Below are 20,937 nucleotides of genomic sequence, written 5' to 3' on the forward strand. Positions count from 1 at the left end.
CTGCCGACAGTGGAGTTCGAACCCACTATCACAACTACGCGCCCCTAACCGCACGGCCAACTCGCCCGGTTTTCTCTAAATTAACTGATGTTAAGAGCTTCATACTTGAATCAAGTGACATCTTCCTCTTCAGAATCACTCGCATCAAAATGTTCTCCTTCCAATAATTCACTTATCTTGCACATAATTTGGTAGCCCTGCTGTTTTTTCAAGCACTGGTTTAATTTTTCATTTCATTTACTCTATTTTCAGAATGATATGGTTCAAGTATATGTATTTACTGTACTAGAGAAGTTTATGATGCGCTGGATGAACAAATGATGATTCGAATTGAGAATGGACAGTAAAAAATGTAGTTCAAAGAACGTCAACTTCCCAAGAAAAGCCGTCAAGACCTAAAAATGGCTGAAAAGGACCAATAAGCGAAAAAACGCTGAACATGGAATAGTAATAATAATGTTATTGACTGTATGTCCCGCTAACTACTTTTACGGTTTTCGGAGACGCCGAGGTGCCGGAATATAGTTCCGCAGGAGTTCTTTTACGTGCCAGTAAATTTACCGACACGAGGCTGACGTATTTGACCACCTTCAAATACCACCGGACTGAGACAGAATCAAACCTGCCAAACTGGGGTCAAAAGGCCAGCGCCTCAGCCGTCTGAGAAAAAGGCATAAAACCGAGCTCGATAGCTGTAGTCGCTTAAGTGCGGCCAGTATCCAGTAATCGGGAGATCGTGGGTTCGAGCCCCACTGTCGGCAGCCCTGAAGATGGTTTTTCCGTGGTTTCCCATTTTCACACCAGGCAAATGCTGGGGCTGTACCTTAATTAAGGCCACGGCCGCTTCCTTCCCATTCCTAGGCCTTTCCTATCCCATCGTCGCCATAAGACATATCTGTGTCGGTGCGACGTAAAGCAAATAGCAAGAAGAAAGAAAAAGGCATAAAAGGACAAATAAAAACCCACTATTTTCTGGTCTACAATGACCCAGAATGAACATTTATTATGTTGGGCCCTCTCTTCGGACACTCCAGAAAAAAAAAGGATTTCTAGATTTTTGGGGGGCTTATGGCGTTTCAAGAAAATAAGGTGAAGTTCTTTACGTTTGCTCTGCGTCTTCGGAAGAAAATTTCGACTGTTCACCAGGAAGGCTTCTCTAAGAATGAAGTTTGAATATAGACGTTAATAATAGAAGTAGAAGTGGCACGTTCATTCGTCACCAGATGGCTCACCGTACGCGGTACAGCGCTAGCATTCGAAGGGGAGGCTGACGGAACCGTCAGATTCAGTCTGAGAGGGAGTCACGTAACAGGTGTGCACACATATGAAAGTATGACATTGACACAAGCCTGGAATGAAACCTCAGGTGATGAGGAACGCACGAATTTGGAAAACACCGAAACGAAATAACAATAGTGAAGGGACAGGGAAAGATTTTCTTCAACTTCCGAGCCCTAGTGATAACAATTAAGGAGCTGACAGTGAGATGACCGCCCCGGTCTAAAAAGCCAGGAATAACGGCCGAGATGATTCGTCGTGCTGACCACAGGACACCTCAGCAGCGGTCGCTTCTTAGGCCATGTCACTTTAGGGGCTCTTGTGCCATGGCGTTAGGTTTGGTTCGGCGACTGGCTGTCCCCAACATCCCTGCAACCCACATGCCATACACAGAACTGCCCTCCATCACCAGGTCACAGTTTACCAAACACGTCGTGAGTGGGGGGCGCAGACGAAGAATACTCCCACGGTATCCCCTGCCTGTCGTAAGATGCGACTGAAAGGGGCGATCAAGGGATGATTGAATTAGAACAGTGAAACTACTTGTGGTTAGTACTATCAGGCGGGGAACACCATGGGTCGCCTTTACTTGCGAGTAGTGCCACTATGTTAGGTACACAATAGGTTTGTGATTAGTGGCAGCAGCACTGTGGGTTTACAGTACCTGTGATTGGTACCACTTATGCCTGCGACACCGTGGGTCTGGATTGCCTGTGATTAGAACACTATGGGTTTGCGTTGCCTATGTTGGCGCCACTATGTGAGAGAAACACCATAGCTCTGCGTTACCTGTGCGACGTACAATACTTGTGAGTAGTAGCATCATGTGTGGAACACAGTGAGTCTACGTTACTTGTGATTAGTACCGCCACATGAGAAATACCATGGTTATACTTTATTAGCGATAAGTACCATTATGAGGGGCCGTTGACCTGGAATTTGACCCCTTTAGGCAGCAAGCATCATCGATTCAGGATTGTGCTTTGGAAGCAGAGCTTGGTTAGTAAAACTATTGTTTTAAGATAGTTTCTGGGAAGATGTGGCATTGCGGGTCGAATCCACTGATAGTTTTCTAGTTCATGATCATTGTTAATCGTCCTCTTTTTGAATTCTAGTCAGTAGATCGATTTTAAATTGGCATTACATTTCGTCTCATTTCGTACCATTAGGGGCCGATGACCTAGATGTTAGGCCCTTTAAACAACAAACATCATCCCCCCTCCACTCTCTTCGGAGGGTCTGCCTTACCAGACTAGAAATAGCAACAGAAAATTATAATCAATCTTATTGTTTTTTCCCAATAACTGCTTTTGTTGTTTCCGGAGAACCTTTTAATATTGAAAAGATTTCTTAGCCGACAAGGTAGGAGTCTCCACACTGCGAAAAACGTAAAATTAAGCAATTTCCTCAATTGTGCCGAAAGTTGAAGGGCTAAAGGGCCCGGAAAGGTTTTAAATTGTGAGGAGTCTTGGGTAGCTCTATCAAATTAAAAAGAACAAATTTCCGGCCTAAATGCTGTTCCGGTAAAAACAGCCTAAAATCGCTTGTTTCTTTACTTTTTTTCTTTTTGATTCAAACCCTAGCCTAATTATCTTATTTACATAATTCTTTATGTAATGTGTTCCTTAGTTCAATACGCTCAGGGGTTTTTTTTTTTAATGTTCACACCGAATGAAATTGAAATGAAAACCTACAACGTGTTTTCCAGTCAGTGACCGGGTCAGGGATGGAATGAATGAAGCCCCATCTTGCGGCGAGGATAGGAATTGTGCCGGCTGCCGAACCCTGTCGCACTCCTCTGGTGACAATGATTAATGACTGACAGATGAAATGAAATGATAGTGGAGGGTGTTGCTGGAATGAAAGATGACAGGGAAAACCGGATTACTCGGAGAAAAACCTGTCCCGCCTCCGCTTTGTCCAGCACACCGAATGTAATTATTAGGGTTAAAATCAAACTCTGCATTCACTCACATGAGCGCTCGTAGTGGTAAGAAAAGGCAAACTGCTAATCTAATCGACCCGATAACGATGATTAAGAAAAAGATTGTAATTGTTAAGAAAAAATAAAGAACATATTCTTAATGAATATTGAATTTTCACGACCACATTGTAATCGAAAGCGACTTTCAACCTATTAGGTCGTGTTACGTACATTTAGTACGTGATGAAGAGAGGTTGTGGGTTCGGATCCCACTGGTGTTTGGTTGGCCATTTTTGTTCTGTACTTAACATCTCTTCATCACGTACTAAATGTACGTAACACGACCTAATAGGTTGAAAGTCGCTTTCGATAACATATTCTTACTTTATTATATGTTATTTATCTATCATTCGTTGTTTTCAACATTGAATTGCTTGCCTGTGGATTTTTTAAAACAATAATTTGCTTTCTGTCGCACAAGCACAGATCGGTATTATGGGAACGATGGGAAAGGAAAGGGATAGGAGTGGAAAGGAGGCACCCGGGTCCTTTATTAAGGTACAACCCCAGAATTTGCTTGGTGTGAAAATGAGGAAACCACGGAAAACTCACGCTGAGGGCTGCCAACAGCGGAATTAAACTCCTTTCTTATCCCATCGTCGCCATAAGAAGTGTGTCTGACGGTGCCACGTAAAGCAAATAATTTTTTTTTTTTAAGCAGGTTTCTGGAGATACTGAAGTGGCGAAATTTTGTCCTATGGGAGTTAGTTGACGTGCCGATAATTCTGTCGACACGAGGCTGTGGCATTCGATCATGTTCAAATACCACCAAACTGAGGCGGGACTGAGCTGCTCACAACTTCGATCTTCCTGGTGTTGATTTTCATGGCGTCTACTGTGTTAGTTTTAGAAATGTGTTGGAGTTCTAGGTCATATATGCATGAGCTTTGTCGTGGATTTATTTAATGTTATTGATGATTTATCCGTTCACTCTGACACCTTCTGCCACGTCTTTGAATGCACGTTTGAACTCTGAGTATATGTTGAATAGAAGCTGGGATAAAGCACATCCTTGAGGAACGCTTGGTGTATACGTATGTGAATTTCTACTGATAAATGAACCTTGCACCTCTTACTTAAGTGGAATGCGCTTCTGTTTTGTTCACTTTCAACGGGTATAATGGCCGAGCATGTTCAGTCTGTCGATATCGTAGAGGTGGTGGTGGTGGTGGTGATTATTGTTTTAAGAGGAAGTATAACTAGGCAACCATCCTCTATATAACACTAATCAGAGAGAACAAATGGAAGGGGTCCGACACTTCGAAAAATGAAGGTATCGGCCAGAGGAAGACAAGGGCCACGAAGGGCGTGAAAATGAAAGACTCCCTAGCCCTCGCAAACCTAATAGCGTCGGAGTCGGAAAAGAACAAGAGAGGTCGGATAGGACAGATGAAAGTGAGGAGCCTGGCACAAGTAAGTGGAAGCAATGCCAGGACTCAGCTAAGGGCCCCGTGGTCGCCAACCCACGCTCTACATTTCAGAGCCCCTGGGCCCCCCTTTAGTCGCCTCTTACGACAGGCAGGGGGTTCCGTGGGTGTTATTCTACTGCCCCCACTCACAGGGGGATATCGTAGAGGACGGTGTAATATTGTTGTATTTTGTTCATACAACGCTGAGGATGCGGCCTCGTGATCAACTAGAGTCCTTTGTGGAGTGAACAATATTGACTATGAACTTTAGAACGATACGATATTAATTTCTGCAGGTGAACGGTAAACAAGCCACCCCCTTTGATGTACAAGATAGGCGTACAGAAGAGAGAATTCGCAACCTATTGATTTCCTGTGTGTGTGTGTGTGTATGTGTTCGTCGCTAGTTAAATCGACTTTACCACACTCGTGTTTAATTCAGTGACCATCCTCTTGCCTTGCCTTGTTCAGAATGCTGTAGTGAGCCGGGCTGGTTAAAGATGAATACATTGCTAACACAGGACTCATTAGGTATGCTTCTTTATGCTCTCAAGCCAAATTTAAGACGTAGCATTGTTCTCAACCATTTACATGACATGTACTTTTGATTGCAGTGCGTCGCTGCCAAGTGACACCCCAAACAGAAATAGGATGATAGGAAGTGGGGTTGGTTAGGCGCGGTCGCTTTCTGTGCTGGAAATAGGTCGGTCAGTTCGAGATTTTTTTTTTTTTTCAAATATTTAAATGCGAGAGACCCCTGTCAGATTTGTAGACATTAGATATGGGTAGAAAATAACACAACAGTTATTGTGGAACTGTTCTTTAAATGAACAGTACGCCTCAACATACTGTTCCGAAGTAGCAGTGAACCGCACCCAGCAGGATTGGTCTAGGTGTTTGTCCCGCTGTGGGTGGGGGCGGTAGAATATCATCCACGTTATCCCCTGCCTAGTCGTAAGAGGCGACTTAAAGGCTCCCAGGAAATCTTAGCTTGGTGGGAGCTGGGTTGGCGACCACGCTGCCCTTAGCTGAGTCCTAGCATTGTATCTCCTCTTACTTGTGCCAGGCTCCTCACATTCACCTATCCTATCGACCTTCCTTGGTCAGTTCCTGTTCTTTTCCGACCCCGACGGTATTAGGTTTGCGAATCCTAGGGAGTCTTTCATTTTCTTGCTCTTCGTGGTCCGTGTCTTTCATTTTTCGAAGTATCCGACCCCTTCCATTTTTCTCTCTGATTTCTATGCGGTTACGGGTTAGATTACAAACTAATTTGGTTAGTAGAAAGTGTCGGCCACCCGCTCTTTCATAATGTAGCAAGGGTAACATAAATTATAGGGGTTCTGATGGGCCGTACCCCTACTGTTTATGCAATCCCCATAATATAATCTTTGTGAAGGTAGACTATACTTGCTGCTCGCTTCAGTAAGTTTGCATTCTAACCTATTAATGCATGAAAGTCTGAACTCTACTGATTAGTGTATAGAGGATGGCTGCGCAGTTGTCTCCCTCTCTAGGCATCAGCCGTGAGGCTGGTTGGCAGCAGCCCTCCATTCTTCACGTTTCCATGCTTTCCTTATCAGTTCGTAGTAGGAATGACATTCCATTTAATCTAATATTTGCCTCATGTACTCTAATCTTGGTCGTCCTCTATACTTTTCCCCCTCTATGGAACCCTCTTATTATTTTCTTCAATAACGAATCATGTCTGAGTATATGTCCTATTAGATGATCCGCCGCCTTTTCATTTGTGTCATGAAACATCTTCTCTCCCCTGCTCTTCTAAACACCTCTTCATTCGTGTCCATTTCTCTCCAATTAATTTTCAGTGATCATTTATAGCACCAAGCTTCAAATTCTAGTAGTCTCTTTTCCCCTTTCACTTAATATCCAAGTTTCACTTCCATATAAATCAATACGCCATACCTAGGTTTTCAACACTTGTATCTTTTTTTGTTGTTGCTATAAACAGTCCCTTGTTATTAAAAGCAGCTAGGGGACCCGTGCGAGAAATCACGCATATTCATAAAGTATGTAGTTGAGTAGCCCCCTGGTGATATGCTGGTGAACTAAGGAATGCACAAATCAGTACGATAGTAGACATTTATGGTTTCCACTTGAACGGATGCAAATGCAAGTGCATTACGTATTATACTGACGAATGTTCCGGTAGTAAATTTTGGTTTTACTACCATTCTTGTCTTAACTGATAATTACAGCATATTATAATTATATAAAACAGGCGTCCCAGCGGCCAAACTGTGAAGTGGAACTCAATGATGGCGCGTATATTCCTACAGCAACAGTATTTGCAAATCGCACCTTCGCGCAATTTTTTAAAAATCATTTTTCAAAGAAATAATTTATGAAATGAGAGTGTAATTCGTCACTGCTAATGTCTGTTCTCTTTCTTTTGAATGCTCATTTGTCACGATCGGTTATTTGTGAGCGCCGCAAAAGGGATCTATACTATACCATTCTAGGTGTTTGAGCCATGTGTCCGTACAAATTAAATATTCAGACATTAGGACACTTTTAAATCAAACTTTCCAGCTCTGGTATGTGTATCAATCCTTGGATTCATTCTTATAAAATGTCATTTTGATGATGATGATGATGATGATGATGATGGTGATGCTTGTTGTTTTAAGGGGCCTAACATCGAAGGTCATCGGCTCCCAAAATGTCATTTTAATAGAAGTCATCACTGAAGAGGAGTTATGTTTTGTATTAGATAATTTTGGATTGTAGATTAACTCCCTCCTTTAAGGCTGTCCCGTGCTCCTGCATCTCATGAGACGCGCGCGAATTGAATACATACACCCTGCTTATATTTCATGTTCAAATGAATGATGAGGTGGCTACAACATCCTCATGCAGTTGCATGATGCGCTCAAGTGGTTCATTATGCACATATTAATCTGTGTGTTCATGTGTTAATATTTGAAAAGTAGTGTGTACTCCCGCTCGTACCCAAGAGCCAGTAAGTGGGAACATTGGAATGCACTCTCTCCCAATTACTGGAGGAGCACAAGGCGTCTGTGTCGATGTGTTGGATGTCACTGGCACTCAAGAGTTGATACTGCTCAGAGTCCAAAAGTTTGTTCACTCTTTGCTTGGTGTTATCCTAGTACACCGTGATTCAAAAGTTCATCCACGCTTTTCTTGGTATCATTCTACTACACCGTGGTTCAAAATTTTGCGCACTCTTTATTTGATGTTATCCTAGTATACCACAGTTCAAAAGTTTGTGCACTCTTTATTTGATGTTATATTAGTATACCATGGTTCAAAAGTTTGTGTACTCTTTACTTGTTGTTATCTTACTACACCATGATTCGAAAGTTTATGCACAATGGTTCAAAGTTTGTGCACTCTTTACTTGATGTTACCCTATTATACCGTATTCCAAAGGTTTTATACAGTCTGAAATTAATGATATCTTAGAACACAACGATTCATAATTTCGGTATATTAATCCTCATGATTGCTGCTTACTGTTAACGTACGATGAAGGACTGGAAAGCTCAAAAGAATGGCAACTGAAGTTCGCAGCCAAGTTGCCTGTATTGCGTGACCTAAAATATTACACATTTACAATGAAATCCCAGTCCTGAGAATGTTTATTCCTCGGTGGTTTCCCATTTTCACTTCTAGGTAGGCTACGGTCCATAATAAAAATACCGCGTGTCGGAGTAAAGCATATTGTTTGATCACCCTGTATCTCAAAGGGGAGAAAAGAGCGAGCTAACAGACAGGTGGCCGGAAGGTTTTGGAAAAGCGTCTCACTGAACTACGTTCAAACATCAGGAGGAAAAACTCTGCTGTTAAGTGCAAGGAAATCGTATGAGGCATATCACCGCTGTCGTCGTTCTGTGGATCATCCGTCCATAGACTGGTTTTCTGCAGCTTTCCATGCCGAGCTATTTCTACGTAACTACTACATCTGTCCTAATCCATTTGCCATATTTATGCCTTGTTCTACCACTATCGTTTTTATCGCCTCTACTTCTCTAAAAAAAATCCAATTTTCCCTTTGCGAAAATCAAATAAATATATGCTTCCCGGTCATGGCCATCCATCAACGGCTGCTAATTTTAGATGGCCACCAGCCAAAAATATGCCCTGCACGTTTGCTAGTTAATATTGTCTCACCATCCATCCACACCTTACATCACACCCTGCACGTTGTTAGGAAACATTGTCTGACCATCCATCCACACCTTACATCACACCCTGCACGGTTGTTAGGTAAGATTGTCTGACCATCCATCCACACCTTACATCACACCCTGCACGGTTGTTAGGAAACATTGTCTGACCATCCATCCATACCTTACATCACACCCTGCACGGTTGTTAGGAAACATTGTCTGACCACCCATCCACACCTTATATCACAGGATGCACGGTTACTAGGTAACATTGTCTGACCACCAATCCACACCTTATATCACAGGATGCACGGTTACTAGGTAACATTGTCTGACCATCCATATCTTACATCACACCCTGCACGGTTGTTAGGTAAGATTGTCTGACCATCCATCCACACCTTACATCACACCCTGCACGGTTGTTAGGAAACATTGTCTGACCATCCATCCATACCTTACATCACACCCTGCACGGTTGTTAGGAAACATTGTCTGACCATCCATCCATACCTTACATCACAGCCTGCACGGTTGCTAGGAAACATTGTCTGACCACCCATCCACACCTTATATCACAGGATGCACGGTTACTAGGTAACATTGTCTGACCATCCATATCTTACATCACACCCTGCACGGTTGTTAGGTAAGATTGTCTGACCATCCATCCACACCTTACATCACACCCTGCACGGTTGTTAGGAAACATTGTCTGACCATCCATCCATACCTTACATCACACCCTGCACGGTTGTTAGGAAACATTGTCTGACCATCCATCCATACCTTACATCACAGCCTGCACGGTTGCTAGGAAACATTGTCTGACCACCCATCCACACCTTATATCACAGGATGCACGGTTACTAGGTAACATTGTCTGACCACCAATCCACACCTTATATCACAGGATGCACGGTTACTAGGTAACATTGTCTGACCATCCATATCTTACATCACACCCTGCACGGTTGCTAGGTAACATTGTCTGACCATCCATCCACACCTTACATCACACCCTGCACGTTGTTAGGAAACATTGTCTGACCATCCATCCATACCTTACATCACAGCCTGCACGGTTGCTGGGTAAGATTGTCTGACCATCCATCCACACCTTACATCACACCCTGCATGGTTGCTAGGAAACATTGTCTGACCACCCATCCACACCTTATATCACAGGATGCACGGTTACTAGGTAACATTGTCTGACCATCCATATCTTACATCACAGGCTGCACGGTTGCTAGGAAACATTGTTTGACCATCCATCCATACCTTACATCACAGCCTGCATGGTTGCTAGGAAACATTGTCTGACCATCCATCCATACCTTACATCACAGCCTGCATGGTTGCTAGGTAACATTGTCTGACCATCCATCTATACCTTACATCACAGGCTGCACGGTTGTTAGGAAATATTGTCTGACCATCCATCCATACCTTATATCACACCCTGTGCGGTTACTAGGTAACTTTGTCTGACCATCCATCCATACCTTATATCACACCCTGTGCGGTTACTAGGTAACTTTGTCTGACCATCCATCCATATATTATATCACAGCCTGCGCGGTTACTAGGTAACTTTGTCTGACCATCCATCCATATATTATATCACAGCCTGCATGGTTACTAGGTAACTTTGTCTGACCATCCATCCATACCTTATATCACACCCTGTGCGGTTACTAGGTAACTTTGTCTGACCATCCATCCATATATTATATCACAGCCTGAGCGGTTACTAGGTAACTTTGTCTGACCATCCATCCATATATTATATCACAGCCTGCATGGTTACTAGGTAACTTTGTCTGACCATTCATCCATACCTTATATCACACCCTGCGCGGTTACTAGGTAACTTTGTCTGACCATCCATCCATACCTTATATCACACCCTGCGCGGTTACTAGGTAACTTTGTCTGACCATCCATCCACACCTTATATCACACCCTGCGCGGTTACTAGGTAACATTGTCTGACCATCCATCCACACCTTATATCACAGCGTGCATGGTTGCTAGGTAACATTGTCTGACCATCCATCCATATATTATATCACACAGCCTGCATGGTTGCTAGGAAACATTGTCTGACCATCCATCCATACCTTACATCACAGGCTGCACCGTTGTTAGGAAATATTGTCTGACCATCCATCCATACCTTACTTTGGCGGGAGTAAACAGGACGTAAAATGCAGATTAGCACAAGTAAGGAAGACCTTTCTTAAGAAAAGAAATTTGCTCCCTTCGAGCATCGAGACAGGGATCGGCAAGATGTTTTCGAAGATTTTTGTCTGGAATGTAGCATTGTATGGAAGTGAAACTTGGGTAACAACTACCTCAGAGAAAATAACAGAAGCTTTTGAAATGTGGTGTTACAGATGAATGCTGACGGTGAGATGGGCAGATCAAATAACGAATGAAGAGATGCCGAATCGAACTGATGAGAGAGGAATGATTTGGCTAAATTTGACCAGAAGAAGGGATAAAATGATAAGACACATCTTAAGACACCCAGGACTTGTTCAGTTAATTAATAAATATGTATTATGGCTGCGGGGTTATTCGAAAATTTGTGTAACGTAATGCGACAAAATGTATGACGGAAGTGTTAACTATAGCAACCGTGCAGCCTGTGACGTAATGGGCTGGCTAAGTGTTAAGCGCCAGAATAGTAATTATTTTCATTCACTTCCTTTAAGACTTCATTTCCTAATCTGACTTCGATCTATTGGACTCAATTTCTTTTGTTTTGGATTTATTTCTTTTCCTTTGTCACTCCTTCTCCTAGATTGTGTCCATTCCACTCTGCAATTTCTCCAGATCTTCTCTAGACTCAGATAAAATAACAATATCATAAATTTAGTATTGCTCCTGTGCGGACCTGGGATTTACTACTACTACTACTACTACTACTACTACTACTACTACTACTACTACTACTACTACTACTACTACTTCCCATTTAATGTCACTTAGACGACTACCCCCTGTAAGGCGTAAGCTGTCTAAATCTCCACTGCCTCCTCGATTCTGGCGCTTAACATTTACCCAGCCCATTACACTATGGTTTGTTGCGGAACGAGATCATTGTGGCCTGTTTAAATAACACCTGTTCTTTTTATCTCACTGAGCGCCCATTAGCAGGTTAGAAGTACACAACTCCTCGAATGTTTAAACACAGATGAGGTCAGGTAGTTGTTGTTGACAGAAGGAACACCTGCTACCAGAGGACCGTTTGTTTGTGAACTTTTCGGCGATCCTGAAGAACGTCATCACAAAAGCTCGTGAAATTGGTATATAATCATTTTCCCGAAGAAGAAATTGGCGATTATTTTATGCAAGCCAAGCGAGCGGTCACGTGGTTTGGGGCGCGTAGGTGTCAGCTTGCATTGGGGGAGACAGTAGATTCGAATCCCACTGTCGGCAGCCCTGAAGATGTTTTTCCGTGGTTTCCCATTTTGACACCAGGTAAATGCTGGGGATATATCTTAATTACGGCCACAGCCGCATCCTTCTAGCTCCTAGACCTTTCTTATGAAATAAAATGGCGTATGGCTTTTAGTGCCGGGAGTGTCCGAGGACGTGTTCGGCTCGCCAGGAGCACGTCTTTTGATTTGACACCCTTAGGCGACCTGCGCGTCGTGATGAGGATGAAATGGCGATGAAGACAATACATATGCCCAGCCCCCGTGCCAGGGAAATTAACCAATGATGGTTAAAATTCCCGACCCAGCCGGGAATCGAACCCGGGACCCCTGTGACCAAAGGCCAGCACGCTAACCATTTAGCCATGGAGCCGAATTTTCCTTTCCTATCTTCGCCTAAGACATGTGTGTGTCGGTGCGGCGTAAAGCAAATTCTAAAAATAAAATATAAATCTATTTTATGCAATTCAGTCCAACCGCAGCCTAAAGAGGAATGAATTCTGGAAGTCGGTGTTGTATTTTATACAAACCGATTCATAATCCTAGGCTCGCCGGTTCGAGTCCAGCTAGGCGCAGTCAAAAATCGTCGCACTACGTATCATTTTTGTTGGCATGTTTTAGTTCTCTGGTGGTATACTCAGTGTGAACTGACAAAATTGAATCTAACTCAGTCGTAGTAACCGTCTAGTAGAATTAGACCTGTACTCGATAACAACACTATCGGTATTTTGAAATTAGCGGGCAGGCCGCCGAAAATATGTGCAATGGGTATGATATAAGAAATTAGTGTGTCCAAAGAATTACAGTATAAAACTCTTTGCTTCCATATTGATGATAATCTGATTCTGGAGTTAGGTTTGTTTACAATGGAATCGTTGGTGCGAAATGCTACCCAACGTATGCGTAACATTCTTCGCCAAAACCACATTTCAAAAGAATCTATTTTTCTTCAGGTCTGTGGCACGAAAGGTCAACGTCCCTGCTCCATAGAGGAAAACTGAAAATACCAGACTATTTACTAGTGGATACTGGATAATGGATACCGTGATGTCAGTAGGTAAGAAACCTAAGAATTGAATGTCAGGTTGGAAATACAACGCTGGAACAGGTAGATCATTTAGGATGTGTATTTTCCCAGGGTGGCACAGTAGCATGGGAAGTGAAACTGAATGAAGGTGCAGCAAAGTTAATATAGTGAGCACGCAGTTGTGATCAATAGTATTCTATAAGAAAAATGTCAGCTCCCGTAAGAAACTATCTTAACACCAGTCTGTTTCCAGAGCAACTTTACTTCACGGGAGTGAAAGCTGGGTGGACTCAGGATATCTTATTCGTAACTTAAACGTAACAGACATGAAGGTTGCGAGAATCATCGCCGGGACAAACGGGTGGGAACAATAGCTGGAGGGTACTCGAGATGAAGAGATAAAGACCAAGTTTGGAATAAACTCGATTGATAAAGCGGTACTCGTATACGGGCTTCGGTGGTGGGGTCATGTGAGGTGAATGGAAGAGAATAGGTTACCTAGGACTGTGTCATGGATGATAAGACGAGGATGGTTAGACTCAGTTTCGGATGGTTTAAGGATAACAGGATCGGAACTAAACGAGGCCACATAACTAGTAAATAGACAGAGGTTTGCAGACTGAACGCTGAAAGGCATTACAGTCTATAATGAAGATGTATATTATTATTATACCGAGCGAGTTAGCCGTGTGGTTAGAGCTGTGAGCTTGCATTCGGGAGATCATGGATTCAAAGCTCGCTGTCGGCAACTCTGAAGACGGATTTCCCGTGGTTTCCCATTTTCACACAAGCTTAATTAAGGCCACGGGCGCTTCTTTCCTGCTCCTAGCCCGTTCCTATCTCATCGTCGCCATAAGACCTATCTGTGTCGGTGCGACGTAAAGCAAATAGTAATAAAAGAATGTAGTTGACTAAACTTTGAATGTGTTTTACAATGGATTTTGCCGCCTTCTTAGTCACAACGAACCCGTGAGCTTGGGCTAATCACTGGTTACAAAGAACATGAATTTGTTGTGTTGATCTCGTAATCAGCTGACTTATCAGATATTCAATATGAATCATGTCTTGTTTATCGCTTTGCGGTGTCGAGCGCTGTCTCTCTCTCTCTTTGAAGAGCTCGTTAAAATTATTCAGCAGACTTCATTCATCTCAAATATCAAACGTCATTCTTGTATCTGAATGGTTCGCCTAATTACGTAACACAGGGTTTGAGAGGTTCCCCTCCCCTGCCACTCTGTGACTTACCGCATCCACTGTGTATCGGCCGCGCTTACACCTCAGAGAAGTGACGGTACTACAGAACTCTATTTAATTTATTAAATAGAAATTCGTAGAGTATGCATAAGTTGCTAATAATTTTATATTACTCTTTGATACAAACTCGGTTAGGGACAATTGGTCTTTTAATTGTTGTTATACTCCCCGCTAACTACATTCTTATGGTTTTTGGAGACACTGAGGTGCCGGAATTTTCCCGCTGGGGTTAACTTGACTGTAGCTATCGCATCACCGCTGCAAGTCCAGCGCTTTAAGGATCTCGGCAGATTATAGCTGGAACGTTGCTGTTGAAATTAGGTCTACCGGACGAGTTGGCCGTGCGGTTAGGGATGTGCAGCTGTGAGCTTGCATCCGGGAGATAGTTGGTTCGAACCCCACTGTCGGCAGCCCTGAAGATCGTTTTCCGTGGTTTCCCATTTCACAAGAGGCAAATGCTGGGGCTGTACGATAATTAAGGCCACGGCCGCTTCTTTCCAACTCCTAGCCCTTTCCTATTCCATCGTCGTCGTAAGATATATCTGTGTCGGTGCGACGTAAAGCAAGTTCTAGAAGAAAAAGAAGAAATTAGGTCCCGGGTTGAACAGGCAAGGACTGCATTCAAGAACAGAATAGAATACAGGTGCTGGACAGATAGTAATAATAATAATAATTATTATTATTTTACAAGTTTCTTTACGTCGCACCGACACAGGTAGGTATTATGGCAAAGATGGGACACGAAATGGCTAAGAGTGGAAAGGAAGTGGCTGTGGCCGTAATTAAAGTGCACCCCCAGCATTTGTCAGGTGGTGAAAATGAGAATCCACGGAAAACCATCTTCAGGGCTGCCGTCAGTGGGGTTCGAATCCACTATCTCCCGGATACTGGATACTGGCCGCACTTAAGCGACTGCACAATCATTTATTGCAGTCCAAGTTATTTTGATACATGCTTAATTTTGTTACAATTAATTTTCCTATTACTACCTCAAATATTACAATTAGGCCTACTCTTACTCACTATTTACTAGTTTCTGTCCGACTCATTGACTGAATGGTCAGCGTTCAGGCCTTTGGTACAGAGGTTCCCGGGTTCGATTCCCGGCCGGTTCGGGGATTTTAATCGTGCTTGATTAATTCTTCTGGCTCGGGAACTGGGTGTTTCTGTTTGTTCCAACACTTTTCCCTTCATATTCAGACAACTCAGTATACCACCAACCGCCACAGAAACACGCAATAGTAATTACAGCCTTTCATATAAGGTTGGCGTCAGGAAGCGCATCCGGACGTAAAACAATGCCAAATCCACATGTGTGACACAGTACGCACCCGCGACCCCACAGGTGTGGGGAAAGCGGTATAATAATAATAATAATAATAATAATAATAATAATAATAATAATAATAATAATAATATTTACTAGTTTCTAAGAATTTTTTTTTTGTCTAGGACAACAGGTATCTTACCCCTATTAATTTGTGTTACTGCAAGTATTTATTTGTGTCACGAGTCTGAACAGTGTTATCCTTATTTTACAATATACATTATTTATTTATTTATTTATTTATTTATTTATTTATTTATTTATTTATTTAATTACCGGTTTACAACGACCCAGTCACTTTCTCTGCGTGCACCAATGCTGTTCAGTGGGTGTTGCCAGATCTACAAATAAAATATCGGTAGATTGTACGTTGTCCGCTTCTGTAGTGTAGTGGTTAGTGTGATTAGCTGCCACCTCCGGAGGCCCGGGTTCGATTCCCGGCTCTGCCACGCCATTTGAAAAGTGGTACGAGGGCTGGAACGGGATCCACTCAGCCTCGGGAGGTCAACTGAGTAGAGGTGGGTTCGATTCCCACCTCAGCCATCCTGGAAGTGGTTTTCCGTGGTTTCCCACTTCTTCTCCAGGCAAATGCCGGGATGGTACCTAACTTACGGCCACGGCCGCTTTCTTCCCACTTCTTTGTCTATCCCTTCCAATCTCCCCATCCCCCCGCAAGGCCCCTGTTCAGCATAGCAGATGAGGCCGCCTGGGCGAGGTACTGGTCATTCTCCTCAGTTGTATCCCCCGACCCAATGTCTCACGCTCCAGGACACTGCCCTTGAGGCGATAGAGGTGGGATCCCTCGCTGAGTCCGAGGGAAAAACCAACCTTGGACGGTAAGCAGATTAAGAAAAAAAGATCGTACATAAAAATTTCGGAAAGTTTTGATTAAAATTTCGGCAGTTTCTTGTGCACTGAAATGTTATATTACAAGTAAATTAAATAATGTAATATTCATGTGAAGTTATTATGAGAAGAAATATACAATTTCACTCACCTGTACTCCCTGGCCACACTATTATTATTATTATTATTATTATTATTATTATTATTATTATTATTATTATTATTATTATTATTATTATTATTATTAAACTCCCCCCCCCCCAACTCTTCTTGTAGATGTAGTTATTCATCAGGCGTAAAAATTGTTTGCCAATTTTTAAGTCGTAGCAGGATACAGATCCATATGCAGGTCTGTGATTTCCCTTCGAATGATGCAGTTAAACGTGAGTTTTGAGTTCATAAGAGGGGAGAAATTAAATTCGTGCCTAAAGCGAATGCGGGGAAGTACCTAACGAGTGATGTTCTCGATAAAACGCCGCACAGTGAGGCGAGCAAAGAGTTTTTAGGCACAAATATATTACGTACCATTAGTCATTATTATTTATTTTCCTAAAAAATTGGATTAGAAGAAATTTCGGGGGATTTTTGTTTTTTCGGAATTTCTGGTGTGTTGCAAAAAAATTGGACGGTGTCCTGAAATTTCGGGAGACCTGGCAACGCTGTGTTCAGTTGCCATGTAAATCAGCATTTTAAGAACCCAACGGTACATTTCGTACTTTTCTATCACTATCGATTACTGTCCGACTCGTTGGCTGAACGGTCAGCGTACTGGCCTTCGGTTCCGAGGGTCCCGGGTTCGATTCCCGGTCGGGTCGGGGATTTTAACCTTAATTGGTTAATTCCAATGGCACGGGGGCTGGGTGTGTGTGCTGTCTTCATCATCATTTCATCCTCATCACGACGCGCAGGTCACCTACGGGTGTCAAATAGAAAGACCTGCACCTGGCGAGCCGAACCCGTCTGGGATATCCCGGCACTAAAAGCCATACGACATTTCATTTCATCGATTACTGAGTACAATGTACCCACACCTATGTGTATACATTGCATATTCAACCATTGTCCCGTTTCTCTACGGGCTCGGATATGAAGTGAGATTAATTTTCACAGCGAATTTTTTACGTAGACTCCGGATGCTATACAGTAATAGGTTACAATGCAAATTAATTTGGTTATTAGAAAGTGTCGTCTAGCACAGACGTCATCACGTAGTTGCTCTACGGAGCCGGTGTTACTTGCTCCGCTCGGGACAGGTGTTTGTCACGTGACAAGAGAGCAGTAGTCAGGCGGGTTGCATAACTGGGCCGTACTGTACTTGCGCCACTGGCCTTCAGCACATACAGTACTACGTCATGCACTTCCCCTACTTGCTCGCTAAGCTGCTCTCGTTCCCTGAGGGCGGGGAGCAAACTGGCTCCGAAGGCATTTCGCTCTCTATTGACGATGCCTGGTCTAGCACGTTCTTCCGTTTATGGGCCGTACTCCTACAGTTTATGCTTCTCTCAATGCATAACCGTCGTGTACTATAGACTATACAGTGGAACTTCGAGATCTTGAATCACCTCGGGAGCTAAATTTTATTTCGAGTTATCGAAATTTCGAGATATAGAGAATACCGTTTTTGGCCATGTATACATAGCACATAATTGAATCATATGTATCTACGGGCTTATACTGAATACATTATTTTTAACAGTATTTTAAAATATACATACAAACACACTCCATTTTACAGCATCACTTTAATTATAACCCTTATTAAAGTAACTTTTTAGAAGACACGATACAGTAGTGAAACAAGAAACATACCTCCGTTAACACCTTTTAAAAATTTAGCTTCTTCTGGTTTCCTATTGTTAACGTTTCCTCCCTTCACGTTGAAACTTCCCGTCAATACCACGCAGCCGAGATTTGTTAAATGGAGCTTGTCATCCGCGACTTCGGGGGTTGCTTTCGTACGTGACCGGTAATTAATACACACCCCAAAAACAGTGTGCTTTCGCCGTTTTTCAGACCATTAGAAGTTTTATTTTTTCGGTTCCCGTCACATCAGCTCCCAGTATCACAAAAACCTTTCTTTACTTGTTAAGTGTTCCTCACAATCCACAAATGCCGTATTGCACAGTTAATGTCGCACAAAAATTCGAGTCACAGAGTATGCTTCGCTTCAAGGAAAGAAAAGTTTGCTTCGAGAAATTCATGTAACCGAATTTCAAGTAATAGAGAAATAAACACACGTGAAGAATAGGAAAAACGGCGGAGAAATTTAAGTTACTTCGAGGAACTGAAAATTCGAGTGATGGAGGTTCGAGATACTGTACTTGTTATTCGCTTCAGTGAGTTTACTTTCTAACCTATAAGGCATGATCAGACAGTTTCCGTTTGAGGGCGTTGCTGCAGCGGACATGCAACGTAGCGCGACTCCTATGCAGGTATAAAAAACACGGACATTTAGGCAAAGGGATTAGTGTGACAGTCGTGTCTTGCTGAGGTGGGTGCGTTAAATACGGCCACGTGAACTATGGCGATGTTGCGTCCAAACAGGACCAATGTGCTGTTATTCTGTTCTTGGCTGCCGAAGAACAAACACCGGTGGACATTCATCGGAGAATGAAGACTGTGTATGGGGCGGTATGTCTGTCGAAAACCACCGTTGTGGAATGATACACCAAGTTCCGTTTGGGTCGCGTTTCGACACAAGACGCCGGTCGATCTGGGAGGCATCAACAAGCGGGTGGTGGATGAGGCCTATAGTCCTGATCTCTCTCCATGCGATTTTTACGTTTTCGGTGCCCCCGTAAAGGCTTTGAAGGGTCGATGCTTTCTGTCGGACGAGGATGTGCATGGAATACTCGTAGTTACGGACTTTTCACGCAGCAGGACATGATGTTTCACCACACGGGGATCTTCAGTCTGGTGCGTCGGGAGGGATGAGTGCCTCAGTGCTCAGGCATCCCGATTTAGGACTGTACGGCCGTCGACTGGAAACGTTTTGATTGCCCGTTATATTACTGCCTAAAAATTCGGGCTCTACATATACCATGCGCTCTTTTTTTTTTTTTTTTCCCCGCGACGGTACAAGCTTTAAAAAGTCCTGACATCACGTGTAGCCATTTACTCTGTGTTGTAATGAATTGCGTCCTGCTCCAATAATAATCTGTTATCAGGCGTGGAAAATAATAGAAGGGTATGATAATTTTCACCGCAGTCTGATGAACACGATAAAATCTAGCGATAATTGAAAACAATAGTATCTAATAATTTATTGTTGCATAGATATAAAGCGGAGTTCTATTTGGTGCCCACACGGAGATTATACAGTCATTTTTATAGCATGCTCGGTGCAATACTGCTGGTGTAGTGTACAGTTGCTGACAAAACCTAATTTTTATTTTATACAGTTGTGCATTTCAGCGTTCATTTTGTAATATCTGAAGCCATCTCTCACACGGGGCAAGTTGGCCGCGCAGCTGTGAGCGTGTATCCGGGAGATAGTGGGTTCGAACCCCACTGTCAGCAGCCCTGGAAATGGTTTCCCATTTTCCCACCAGGAAAATGCTGGGGCTGTATCTGAATTAAGGCCACTGCCGCCGCTTCTTTTCCACTCCTAGGCCATTACTATCCCATCGTCATCTGTCGGTACGACGTAAAGCAAATTAAAAAAAAAGCCATTTCTTTTCAGTTCCGACTGAGTTAATTTATAACTGTTAGGTTCCTCAGTCTGCCGAAACTAATTTCGAGTAATAAATTTATAAACTCCCTGAAAAGGAAAACATATGGTAACAGTATTATACTTGAGAAAGAGGCAACTTAAATAAAGTAGAATGACATGTTTCATACTTGAAAGAACATCATCAGATTCTATCAAATCACACTCAAATATTTAGAAAAATATAAAAAATAGTCCGCGGCTATGGTGCAGTGGTCAGCGTGATTATCTGTCACCTCCGGAGGCCTGCGTTCGATTTCAGGCTCTGCCATGAAATTTGAAAAGTGGTACGAGAGCTGGAACTGGGTCCACTCAGCCTCGGGAGGTCAACTGAGTAGAGGTGAGCCCGATTCCCACCTCAGCCATCCTCGAAGTGGTTTTCCGTGGTTTCCCCACTTCTGCTGCAGGCAAATGTCGGGATGGTACCTTAACTTAAGGCCACGGCCGCTTCCTTCCCTCTTCTTTGTCTATCCCTTCCAATATTCCCATCCCTCCACAAGGCC

This window comes from Anabrus simplex, chromosome 13 (assembly GCF_040414725.1).
Source record: "Anabrus simplex isolate iqAnaSimp1 chromosome 13, ASM4041472v1, whole genome shotgun sequence".
Classification (NCBI taxonomy): Eukaryota; Metazoa; Arthropoda; class Insecta; order Orthoptera; family Tettigoniidae; genus Anabrus; species Anabrus simplex.